Source organism: Sparus aurata, chromosome 21, assembly GCF_900880675.1.
Source record: "Sparus aurata chromosome 21, fSpaAur1.1, whole genome shotgun sequence".
In the NCBI taxonomy this organism is placed as follows: domain Eukaryota; kingdom Metazoa; phylum Chordata; class Actinopteri; order Spariformes; family Sparidae; genus Sparus; species Sparus aurata.
Window position 1 is genome coordinate 35,110,617 of NC_044207.1, and position 13,403 is coordinate 35,124,019.

Below are 13,403 nucleotides of genomic sequence, written 5' to 3' on the forward strand. Positions count from 1 at the left end.
AATTCACCAAATTCGGCCCATCCCTTCCCAGTGTAATGGCAACCAAGGATCTCAAATTTGGTCTTAATAGCATTTAGTTTGATCAACATATAAAACAGTTTCCATTTTTATAGCTAGTTACAGAAATGTGTTTGTTAATAATTTCCGCATTTTTTGATTGAGCAGAATTCTTTTGATAACTTTAGACCAGGTCCAGCTGAAGAGTGTACGTGCCAAGTTTCATGCAGATCGGACAAAATCCCATGGAGGAGTTCGAAAAAGTACGTTTTGCATATGTGGCGATTTCGCGAACGAATTGTGCGGCAGAAGTGGGCGTGTCCTATGTCAAAAAACCCAGCCATATTCAGGGAACATCTGGATATAAGGTTTGTAAATGTGTTATTTAAAATGTGGAAGTTACAGGCAAAAACGCAGTTGCATCCATTATAGCGCCACCTAGTGGAGTACATGTGCAATTTTTTCATGGAAGAACTGTGTCCTATTCTTTATGTACCATATACATTTCAAAGCTCTCAGCATGATAGTTTGGCTGAAATTAATGTTTGTTGTTTATCTTGTAATAAGCCACGCCCACATTGAGCAGTCATGACCACCTTCAGGATATGGCCTCAGGATTGGCCCGACATCATACCGACCAAATTTCGTAAAAAGCAATGTTGCCAGGTCCAGCTGAAGAGTGTACTTGCCAAGTTTCACGCAGATCGGACAAAATCCGAAGGCGAAGTTCGAAAAAGTAGGTTTTCCAGTTTTTGTGATTTTGCGAAAAAACTTTTCAACTGGAAGTGGGCGTGGCCATCGCAAAGTGATTCAGCTCCATTCTGGGAATCTGGGGATACAAGGTTTTTGAATGTGCAACATACGTGTTGGGAGTTATAGGCAACAATGTGTTTTCCTAGGTTATAGCACCCCCTGCAGGCGGATTTATGTAGTTTTTTTGTGTCTGAGATATTCGCAGGAGTCTGGACCAACCCTCCAAATTGCACCGCCCTCCCTTGCACGGTTTAGCCTGCAGCACCACTTTTAGCCGGAGAAAAATAAAAATAAAAATCTTCACAATTACAATAGTGTTCCTAGCCCCGCTGGTCCCCTCGGGCTTGGCCCCCTAAAAATCTTTACATTACAATAGGGTTCCTAGCACCGCTAGTCCTAGGAAAAGCATATACTTGCATAAGCGTTCCCTCAGCCCCTTGGGCTTGGCCCCCTAAAAATCTTTACAATTATAATTGGGGTCCTAGCACCGCTGGTCCTAGGAAACACGTATGCTTGCATACGCATTACCTCAGCCCCTCGGCTTGGCCCCCTAATGAAGGCTGTCAGACAAATGTAGTGGAGTAAAAAGTCAACTATCTCCCTCTGGGTAGATACAGAAAGTGGTGTTACGGCTCCCGCCGTCATCTGTCTGTAGTGTATGTGCGTGTGTGTCTGTCTGTCTTTTTTTCTTCGTGCAGAGGGAGCGCTCCTGTCAGCCAAAGATTGTGTTGCTCCCACACGTCATTGGCTCCGCATTCCTGGCGTGGCAGTGAGGGATTGGCCTGCACCAGGAGTGGGGAACTTAAAAGCTGATGCTGCTCAAGCGACGCGGTGGATCGCTATTGCGGAGGCATCTACCACTGACAGACTGTACTAAGAAATTTCGTGTGTGACTTACTTGGAGTGTGATTGTGCGCCTGAGTGCGGGAGTGTTTGTGAGTGTGCGTGTGCTCTGGGTAACCAGAGCAAGAGCGTCTGTGTTTAGAGAAGCAGTAGGGGTGAGCTGCCTTTTCTTTTGATTCTGTTTTCTCCTGTTTTGTATTAGGTTAGGGAGTTAGGTTTAGCACTTGTCTTTTGTTTCGTTTTCTTTTCTGTAGGGTTTAGATAGATTTCGGGCTCTAGAGGTTAGATTGATTCTGTTTGTTATTTTAGGCCTGGGCTCACCCTGAAGCCACGCTTCATCACTGTATATATTGCATCTGTTGTCTTGCAAATAAATTGTTTGGTTTTCACTGAACTCGTGTTTGGGTGTTGGTTATTTATGTTAGGCTCGTCTCCCTAGATCAAGCGTAACAGTGGCATCAAATGGAAATATTCAAGTAAAGTTAGTCAACTGAATTTAGATTAAACATTCCCAACTCTGCATTTATATCTCCTAAACAGTTGAACTGTAAATAGTTTTATTAATTGCACATTATCAGGCCCAGTGCCACTGTCCTTTATTAGGTCTAACATGTAGTTACCTTTAAATCTAAAGGGGTCTTGTGGATTTTCAAAACACTTTGTGGATTCTTTAAGGATCAGCTGTTATACATGGTGAATTGCTCTCTTCAGATGGGTGTCTTCCCGGCCTCCTTTAAAACGGCGGTGGTGAAGCTCCTTCTGATGCCGGATGGACGTGGGTGGCGAGCACAGGACAAAGACAAAGACGAAGATAAGGAAACAAACATGTTGCTGAAGGAAATGAAATTGTGAAGTACGAAGAAGGATAATATTGAAAAACAGTTCAGTTGCAAGGTTGACAACGTGTATGGTTCCCTTGAAAAAATTATGAAAGCCGAACTGAAGAAGTCCGTTAAGGAGATACGAGAAAATATCGACCTGGAAATAGGTATCCTAAAGTCACGATTGGATTCACTTGAAGAAAAAATACAGACAACTAGCTCCAAGCCCTCTGATAAATTTGACCCTGATGTGTTGATTGTGATACCGGGTCTGGCCTACGATGAAGGGAAGGATTTAAATGGAAAAGTAAGAGAGCTACTGGAGAGTGGTTTGGAGTGTGAACCTGCGCCAGAAATTGCTGCGGTGCAGAGAATGCGAGCAAGAGGACCCGGTCCAGGTGTGGTGAAAGTTGCCTTCACTAATGTGGAGGACAAGGTGGCGGTGCTCAGGTGTAAACAGAGGCTGAAGAGCAATGCCCAGTTCAAAAGAGTTTAACTTGGTCACAACAGCATGTTGCATAAAAGAGCTAAAAAAGCATCAGGAGGAGTTGGCATTTTAGTTAAGAACTATTTGCTGGATTATTTTAGCATACAAGTAGTGGACAAGTCTATGGATGATATAATTGGAGTATGTTTGGAGCATCGGGAGCTGCAGTATAGTATAGTTATCTTTTACTGCTTTCTACCACCAGGGGGATCTACAAGAGGACAGGATTCTGTAACTTTTTTTACTCATCTGCTGGCCCAGGTTTACTCCTTGGAAGCTGATGTCATTTATTTATGCGGAGACTTTAACAGTCGTATTTCAAATAAAGATGACTGTATTGGGGATATTGATAATGTCCCACCTCGAGTGGCCATAGACCTAAGCATGAACAGTCACAGGGAATCATTCCTTGAATTTCTCAGGGATTGTAAATGCTGTGTCCTAAATGGCAGAATAAATCCTGATACTGGATTTTGATCTTAGGAGACCCCCAGGGCTCACCAGCATAAAGGGTCAGACAGTGGAGTGTGTAGATAACTATAAATACCTTGGGACCATCATTGATAATAAGCTAAACTGCGAGACAAACTGTGAAGCTGTGCACAAGAAGGGGAACCAGCGTTTACATTGTCTGAGGAAATTGTCCTCTTTTCACATTGACAGTAAAATGCTAACCATGTTCTACCACTGCTTCATTGAATCGGTTATATCCTTCAGCATGGTGTCCTGGTTCAGCAACCTGCACCTTTAAATGCTAATGAGCTCCTTCTGTCAACGCCTACTTGGGGAGCCTTGCCTGCTATGTCACTCTCAGGTAGAGGAAGCCCCTTATGCTAACAGTAGCATGCGCTAATGTTTACGGTGGATGTATCACTATGGCTCGCGGAGATTTTTTCGTTCAACCGAACCAGTTTGACCCAGAATCGGACCCAGAAAGAGAGGCTCCTGAAGAAATACAGACTCTGCGGCTGCAGCAGGACGTTTCAGAATGGTAAGTGTGGCAAAATAATGTTAGTTTGTTTGTATGTGTTGTTACAGTAACTATCATGTAGCTAATGGCTAACAGCTAGCGAAAGCTGTGTTCGTCTCCAACACAGTCTCCAAACTCTTGGACACTGTTCACATCGTCTCTGTCTCCAGTCTGCACATGTTTCCAAACTTTTTACTGTGACAACCAAGCTCCCTCGTAATATTCTTAACATCAAACTCGCTTCAAACGCCATTGCATAACGGACCGAAGTGGAGCTAACGAGTTAGCCAATTTCCAGCTGACTTCACCATACTCGTCGGCAACTGTAAATACTATCAAACCGCGGCGACACTTATGGGTGGCTCGGCACTTTGCTGGGTCCAGTATGGTTGAGACTGATCCTTTTACAAGGGTCAGTGTCAAGGCAAAGCCAGCTTTGTACTGACCCTCGTTACTGAAGCAGTCCGATTTGAAGTGGTTAGCATACACACACAAGCTAACACGAACCGCAGCCGGCACGTTGTCGTTAAAAATAAAACACAGCCACGGTCTCTTCTGTTGTTCTGTAGCTCGGACAGAATATAGGCACTTATGTTGATTTATACAGCCAACAACAGCGCAATTGCGTGTCTAGCTCTGAGCGACAACATTGTGAAACACTGCTGTCTCTCCGCTGGACACACCGAACTTCACCTCGGGGATGAACGCCCCCCTCTCTGATATCTCCTATCACTGCGCAGAGGAGGCTGGCCTATGATAATGACTCCTTTCATTACGTTACGAAAGGAGCAGAATCTGAACAGCCTGTAGGAGCGCCGTGTTACCAGTGGGTGGGCTGCAGAGACCATGCAGGAATCACTTGTTTTCCTCATTCGGGGAGTTGGCAGGCTCAGGGAGGAGCAGCTTATATATGTAGTGACCAGAGAAAACGTGTTTTTTTATGATATGGGACCTTTAAAACTGCTTGCTTTATTTCTCAAACCTGGAAAAGACGACAGGTAAATTTGTTTAATTAATTTTTGATGTGCTGATGTTATTGATCTGGTCCAGTTGTGCTCTGGATCTGGTTTGGTTCTTTGTTTTCTTTTTTGGTGTCCTATAAGCCCATGCGGGCTGGGCATACATGCATGCATGACACAATGATAAAAGTAATTCATTCATTCATTCATTCTGAAGAAGAGCAACCTAGATCCCAACATCTTTAGTAATTATCGGCCTGTATCCAACTTACCATTTTTCAGGAAAATTTTGGAAAAACAATTTTCTTTTCATCAAGTAAATGATTTTTTAATTGCAAATAACATTTTAGAGAAGTATCAGTCTGGTTTTAGGACGAACCACAGTACAGAGACAGCCCTTTTAAAGATTTTAAACGACATCAGGTGAAACTTAGAACATAAACTCACAGTATCGGCATTACTGGATCTAAATGCCGCCTTCGATACAGTAGACCATCACATTTTATCAAATAGGCTGAAGAACCTGGTCGGCCTCTCTGGTACTGTTCTTAACTGGTTTGTCTCTTACCTCACAGATCGACACTTCTTTGTAAGTATGGATACATGTTCCTCAGAAACCCACAAAATAAAGTGTGGGGTTCCCCAAGGGTTATTTTTTGGGTCCAACTCTTTTTAATCTTTACATGCTTCCCCTTGGGGACGTCATCAGGAGGCACGGCATCAGCTTTCATAGTTATGCTGACGATACGCAACTGTACATCTCCGTGTCTTCTGATGACACAGGGCCTATTGACGTCCTTTTTAACTGCATTTTAGATATCAAGACATGGATGGCAGCGAATTTCCTACAGCTCAACCAGAACAAAACAGAGGTTTTACTCATTGGTCCTGAAGGCCAGAAAGAGAAACTTTTACCAAAGTTAAAGGATTTTGAACCATCACAATCTGTAAAAAATCTGGGTGTGATTTTTTTATTCTGAGCTCAGTTTTATTCCACACATCAGAAATATAACAAAGATTAGAAAGAAAATAAAGGTTTTTACCATCTTAAGAATGTAGAATATAGAGTCCACTCGTTTCTCTCTCAGGCCAGCATGGAGGTGCTGATGCATGCTTTTATCTTCTGTCGCTTAGACTATTGTAATGCCCTGCTCTCTGGCCTTCCCAAAAAGAGCATTTCGATTTTACAATTATTACAAAACTCAGCTGCTCGAGTGCTGACAAGGACCAGAGGGCGGGAGCACATTACACCGGTTTTAAAGCCGCTGCATTGGCTCCCCGTGCTTTTCAGGATTGATTTTAAGGTTCTTTACTAGTTTTTAAGTGTCTTAACGGTCTTGGGCCTTCTTATTTATTTGACCTGCTTTTACTCTTTCGGCCCCCGAGGACCCTGAAGTCCTCCAGCACCGGCCTTTTGACCATACCACAGGTTAGTTCGAAAAAGCACGGGGAGGTGGCTTCCATTTATTATCGGCCCCGACTGTGGAACAGCGTGCCGGAGAACCTCAGGGTCGCGCAGACTGTTGAGGTTTTTAAAAAGAGGCTCAAGACCCACCATTTTAATTAAGCATTTAATTGATTTTAAGTTATTTTGAATCCCTTTTATGCTGTGCTAATCATAGCACTTGTATCCTTTATCCTTTTTTACTGTTTTAATCTCTCATGTTTTTAGCCTCTATGTCATGACTGTAGATTCTTGGTTGTTGTGTTGTGTCTGGTTTTGTCTTGTGGTTTTTTGTATTTGATTTCTGTGTCTATGTATCTTGTCTTGTGTCTTGTTTTTCCCATGCCCTCATGTGTCCTTTAAGTTCTCCTGTGTTTTTTCCTATGTTCCCTCTGGCTCCCTCTGTCTATTGCCTTGGTCCCTTCATGTTCTCGTGTGCTCCTCCCCTTCGTTATCTCACCTGTTGGTCTACCTCACCTGTTCCTCGTCTTGTCATCAGTGTCTGTGTATTTAGTCTCTGTGTTCCCTTCACTCCTTGTCTGGTCATTGTTCTTGTCAGCCCCTGTTTATGTCCATGCTCTCATCCATGTTCTTCGAGTCCCTTCATGGTATGTTTTGGTTTTGAGTTTTCCATGTTTGATTTGTACTTTGCCTTTTTCTTTGCACTTTGTTGAACTGTTTTATTTTGCTACTTTGTCTTGCTGTTTTTGGTTGATACTTTGCCTCTTGCCCCGTTTTGTCTGCTCCTGTTTTTGTGTTCAGCTTTATAATAAAGCTCGCCTTTCGTTCCCTCATATCCCTGCCTCTTGTGTAACTGCATTTGGGTCCACCTTCCCCTTTCCAAAGTCTTCCCTTTAACCCCCCGCCTGACACTCTATGCTTTTCTGTTTTAGTTCCTCATGTTTTTAGCTTCTATGCGTTTTGCTTTATTTTACTGTTTTAGCCTTTTAGCTTTTAATCTCCAGTGTTTCCTCACGGGGGCCTGCCTGACTGGGAGTTGTCTCTGGCCTGGCTGCTGGGGGTGCTATCGCATGGATGGTTTCGGCCCAGGTGGCGAGAGGGCTCTGCACCCTGGTGTAGGGCCTCTTGCCTGCCTGGGTTGGGGTGGTCTCTGTGGCGGCGCTCCATGCGGCCTTAGACCGAGATCTCTCTCAGTGTGGTTGGCCCCCCAAAGGTAGCTTCCTCCACGCCTCAGGTCTTGCCGGCCAGCCATGTGTCTGTAGTGACAACTAGTGTATATGAGGGTGTGAGTATGTATGTCTGTGTGTCTGTGAGTCTGCGTGCGTATGTCTGAGTGTGTGTGTGTGTGTGTGTGTGTGTATTTGTCTCTGTGCATGTCTGTGGGCGTGGGAGGGTTGGGTTCTTTTAATTTTCGTCTCTTGATTTTATTTGCTGTTTCTTTTTTTCTGTTTTAATCTCTGTAAGGCTCTTTGAGCTACTTTTCTGTATGAAAAGCGCCATACAAATAAAGATTGACGGTGAACTCATGAATGTCGACCCATCTGTTGACGATAACTGCTGATATTGTCATGTTGCAGTGAACTATTTGTACAGTTTGGATGAAAATTACACTGCCTTCATTTACCTGAGTCACCTTAGACATCATCACAACAGTTGCCCCCCTGAGAGATTTGGCAGGAGCTGCCACTGGAGCTGGTGGAGCTGTCAGAGTCAGGAAAACAAGAGGTTACAGAACCACAGCCACAGGAGACTGATTCAGCACAGGAACTGGAGACAGCTGCAGCTCAGCTCAGACAGGTTGCTGCAGAACAGGAACAGAGGACTGCTGCAAGGCAGAGCAGGAGGCCGGCAGCTGGAGGTCTGGACGGGGATCAGGAAAGACCGCCGGTCCGGCTCTGGAGCCAGTCTGCTGACCTGCAGACCAGGAAGCAGGAACAGGTGTCGACTGGGCCGCCGACTGAGGACCAGGAAATGTTGGACCTGCTGATGGAGCTAGATAACAAGTCAGAATCAACAAAGTCAATGAATGAAGTTCATCCTCTGGGGACCAAGAATGTGTGTAGAAAATGTCATGTCAGTCCATCCATCCATCCTTTGGTCCAGGTCCAATCCATGTGGACTAAAGTAGTGGAGCGACAGACATTAGCATCCACAGAGCAACACTGCTAGTGTGTCTAAAAAGACAATAAAAGAAGAGACAGTCATGTTGATATGAACATTAGAGAAACACATCATGGAGCTGAAACATGATCCTGCTTCATCATTTGGACTCGTTCACCTCAGCCGACACGTTCAACAGCACACAGGTTTTTGTATTACTCTTTCTCGCAGTGGGGGTCAAGTTCGCATTACCTAATCTTTGTCTCTGGAACTAAACTGTTTGTAACAGGTAAGAATAAAGCTTCATTTTCCTTCAGTTGTTTTTATTGAACAAGTGTAAAATGTGTTTTTAATGAGTTTCTGCTGCTTCAGGCTTTACATGTTAGTTTGTTCATAATTAGTAGAGAATTCTTGCAGCCGTGCAGCTATTGTTCCATAAAAAGGTTCATAACTCCTGATAAGATGTTTAAATCTCACTGCACAGCTGAAGTTCTTCTTTATTTCTGCAGGAGATCAAACTGATTCATAGAGAAAAAGTTTGATATTGACAATGTTACAAATATACAGTATTTGATCCTCTCAGTAATTCAGCACCATCTCTTTTTTTTATAAAACATCATCATATATGATATTAAACATCATTTAATATGTCAGTAAATGTATTTGGAAAACATAAAACTTTAAATATGTTATAATTATAATAATATGTTCATCAATAATGATAATAATCAAAGTATAATTTAAGCAAAAAATGATAACTCCAAACTTGATTTCAAATACTCAAAAGTAAATGTATTGGTAGCGCATGATTATAAAAATTGTTTTGTTTTGTTTCGTTTTGTTTTCTTCCGCTTTCTCCATGCGGGTCGCGGGTGATGTTACCGCTTTATACCACCTGTTTTCAAGGTGGAGCCGGGGTCACTGGGGCCAAATCCAGTGACTCTATGGGCGAAGGCCAGGGTACTCCCTGGATGAGTAGCCAGCTCATCGCAGGGCTCTTAGCGCTTAGAATAAAAATTGTGTATGACATATTTAATTATATTATATTATATTATATCATATTATATTATGTTATGTTATATTATCACATTTAATTTAATCATCCATGGAGTTCGTGTAAATGGTCAATACATTCTTCCATTTCTTCATATTATATTACAAAGCAGTTATTATTCATGTTCAACATATTTGAACATTTCATTGTAATTGTCTATAAATGTAAAAAATGCTGTTAAATGATAATTATATTATTGATGAACTGATTTGTTTTTCTTGAGCAGCTGAAATAAAGCACATGATGGTAAATCTGTCATATGGTAGACATGTTGCAATATATTTAAAAAGTCTTTTATGTGGATGTAAATATATATTTTGTAATTAAATATATATTAACATAAGATTTAAAGCAGCTTCAAAATTTTGCAAAGGAACATTTTCGTAATGATATATTTTATATCATTAAACCAACAAAATGTTGCCTTCTTTATATAAAATTAGATCTTTTTTTACAATACTCATATGAAAGCATGTGTTTGTCATTGTGTATTAAATCATGAAATTCAAGGTGCATTTTTTATAAATATTTATAACATGGGATTGGATATTGTAAACATTAAAACGTCAGCGCGTATTAAACTTGAGGGTAAATATGTCCTTTATTATAATCTGTCTTTTATCATGATACAGATGAAGATTTTCCATTGTATGAAAATATGATGTTATATTATTATTAGTAAGAGTCATAATAATGATGAATGTGCACATTGAAAGAAAGAAGTGCTGAACACATAATGTTGTTTGTCCCCATATAACATATGATGACATGACATGATGAGTGTGTTTGATGTGCAGGTGAATCCAGTCTATGTGTTGAACTTTGTGCTGTATTGATGAGTAGTTTAGTGATCAGAGTCCATGTAGTTTCCAGGATCACACTGAATGCAGTGCAGTGCTGGAAGCTGCTGTTGACTGTGTCAATGTGTGTCTGTGCTGCTTGTTGCTGCTGTCAAGCTTCAGATGAGCAGATAGTGAAGCCCGTGGTGAGCGTGTACCCAGCAGCATCCAGAGCCCACCTGGAGGGGAGGAGCTCCCTGCTGTGTGTGGCCTCAGCCATGTTTCCTCCTCTGGTCTGGGTCTCCTGGGAAAGACAAAAGCAGGATTGGACGTACTGGCTTCCTGCTAAGGGAGAGCAGCTGGAGCTCAGAGAGTCGGGCTGTAGCGCCGCCATCTTGCCGCCTGATCGGGACGCTCTCCACACATATAAATACCGCTGCTCCGTCCGGCACGAGGGGGGCACAGTGAAGGCCAAAAGAGAACAAGGTAATAAGTGTGTTTATACTTAATATGAAGTAGAATGACACAACAGACTTCATGCAGTGGTGTAACAGTCTGGATGTACTGTATGTTTGAATACAGCTGCAGTTCAAACAACAAGCAGCAGCATCACATCCAGCGCACCACCTACCTCCTTCAAAACGCAGCCTGAAACAGGTGAGTTCGGTTATTTATATGTTACTGTGGGCTTTGTCTCCATGACATAAAACCAATAACACATTCACAGGATATAAATAAATCTCTGTACGTAAGGGAAAATGAAGAAAACCAATATTGGAGGGCCGTGATGTTCAGGCCTCAGACGGCACTGCATTAAAAACAGATACAATTCTGTGGTGGAAATCATTACGTCTCTGATCCACTGCTTTGTTGTCATTGTTATTATTATTATTATTATTATTATTATCATTATCATTATTATTATAATAATAATACTTATTATTATTATTATCATCATTATTATCATTATTGTTATTGTTATTAGTAGTAGTAGTAGTATTATTACTATTATTATTATTGTTGTTGTTTTTATTATTATTATCATTATTATTAGTAGTATTATTATTGTTATTATTTAATGCTACAGTTAAATCTCAATACTAATTAAATGCAGAATGTAGTCAGGTAAAATGAAGTTTATTTGTACAGTGCCTCCTTTATATGAAGTAGAATGACACAACAGACTTCATGCAGTGGTGTAACAGTCTGGATGTACTGTATGTTTGAATACAGCTGCAGTTCAAACAACAAGCAGCAGCATCACATCCAGCGCACCACCTACCTCCATCGTAACGCAGCCTGAAACAGGTGAGTTTTTCACGTACAAATAAAATCACTGACCACAGCACCATTCTGAAAAATCAACAGTGTGTGTGTGTGTGTGTGTGTGTGTGTGTGTGTGTGTGTGTGTGTGTGTGTGTGTGTGTGTGTGTGTGTGTGTGTGTGTGTGTGTGTGTGTGTGTGTGTGTCAGTGTCCTTCCAGTCTCAGTGCAGGGTGAAGCTGCTCTGTGTGCTCTACACAGTGCTGATAGTGAAGAGTCTGGTGTACTGCTGTGGACTCTCTCTGCTGAGGATCCTCTGAAACAAGGGACCGTCCACCAACTGCTCACATGCTGACTGACTGTTTTCTGCTCGCCTTTTCTCACCATCAGATCTCATCAGTTCGTCTCATTGATCACTTTGATCAGCACTCACAAATGTCAATGTTCATGTTTTGTGGGTGGTTGTAAAATGTATCTTTTGATGCACAGGTTAGATTCAGTCATCCTACATATATAAATACATATATACACATATATATCTGCAGTGACTGAGTATAAATTCTGTGCTATAGTGTTATTTTCATCCTCTAGTTTATTTCCACTTTGAATTGTGACTTGTATAATAATAGAACATGAAGCTGAATCATTAGCTGTCTGCTAGATATTTGATTGTTTTAGTATTTTTCTCTTCTTGTCTTTCTTTTTGATACATTATGCAGAGTGTGGCAGCTTTGTTAAATTCTTTCAGTGTAACATTCTCAATAAAGTGAAAAATCACAGTGTGTGTTTTAGAAACAGTCTTGTTTTTATGGATTTCAGTTTGTCTTCAGAGCAAATCATCAGAAACAGAATCAACTTCATGGACCATGTATGTTGACGCCTACAAGTCATTTGACTCTGGTTGTAATTAGCTCTCAATATACTTTCACACAGCAGCAAGAACAAATGTAGAGGAAGATGTGAATATTAGCATACAGCTAAACAAGGACAACAAAGCTAAAGAAAGAGAAGCAAACAGAAACATATAGCTATTATATACAAGTCAGTAGGTGTGGCTGTGCCACCAGGTTCAGTGCTGAGCCCCTTTTATAATTGTGTCAGTGTGGATGTCAAACTCTACGCTGATGACACTGTTGTTTACACACATGAACAAACAGCAGAGCGAGCTGCTTTCAAGCTACAACTGCTATAAAATGATCACACAGCAGCTTCATCAGTCGCCTTCAGTTTGAATGATGACTGTGTTTATTTTTTGTCAGCCAATAAAATGTTATTTAACTCTCTCAGCGTTTACACCAGAATCATTCAACATGTTTTCACAGCAGTTTCACACCTTCACATGAGTGTTTTTGAGTTTGTAAGTCAGACAAAAACAGCCGTGAAACTTAAAAACAGGCTTCATGCCACAGTAACATGTCACATTTGGAGCTGTGTGAGTGAAGCACAGACAGCTGCACTGATACAAACTGAAGCTAGAAGCTGACTGACAGGAGATCAGTGGCTCAGTGGGGTTAACCAGGTGAACTGTTGGAAACTGACCACTGATTGAGACGGACACACGACTCTGACGGCTCTGACAGCAGCTCTCTGATCAGCTGGAACCTCATTATGAGACCTGAGGTGAACCAACATGGACGCTCCACTTCAGCTTCACTAAACAACAAGACGACTTGTTTGTCTCTGTGGTTTGTGTTTCTGTCTGAGTGGTTTGTGTTCTGTCGCTCTGATCGATGAGAACAGATGAACCACATGTTCCTGTAAATGTTACAGTCGAGGAGTCGCTGCTTCAAATCCTCTCATTGTCATTTAAACACTTTGAGGAAGAAAAGTTTGAATTTATCTGAAATTTTATTTTTTACAGGGGAAATTTATGAGAGTATGGAAGATTTCAGAAACACCAACAATTAACAGTTGTTTATTTCTTTCCCTGCAAAAACTCTTTAACATGAGAAAATCATTTATTATTAATCATG

At 41.5% G+C, this 13,403-nt stretch overlaps 2 long non-coding RNA genes across 2 annotated transcripts; both read left to right on the forward strand.

Annotated features, from left to right (window-relative positions):
• The first annotated feature begins 7,974 nt into the window (after positions 1 to 7,974).
• LOC115573305 (uncharacterized) lies at positions 7,975 to 11,023 on the forward strand. Its single transcript, XR_003982253.1, has 3 exons — positions 7,975 to 8,624; positions 10,346 to 10,654; positions 10,751 to 11,023. It is a non-coding gene; the product is annotated as an uncharacterized LOC115573305 (long non-coding RNA).
• A 296-nt stretch (positions 11,024 to 11,319) lies between these two features.
• On the forward strand, positions 11,320 to 12,208 carry LOC115573304 (uncharacterized). Its single transcript, XR_003982252.1, has 2 exons — positions 11,320 to 11,476; positions 11,641 to 12,208. It is a non-coding gene; the product is annotated as an uncharacterized LOC115573304 (long non-coding RNA).
• Positions 12,209 to 13,403: the final 1,195 nt, after the last annotated feature.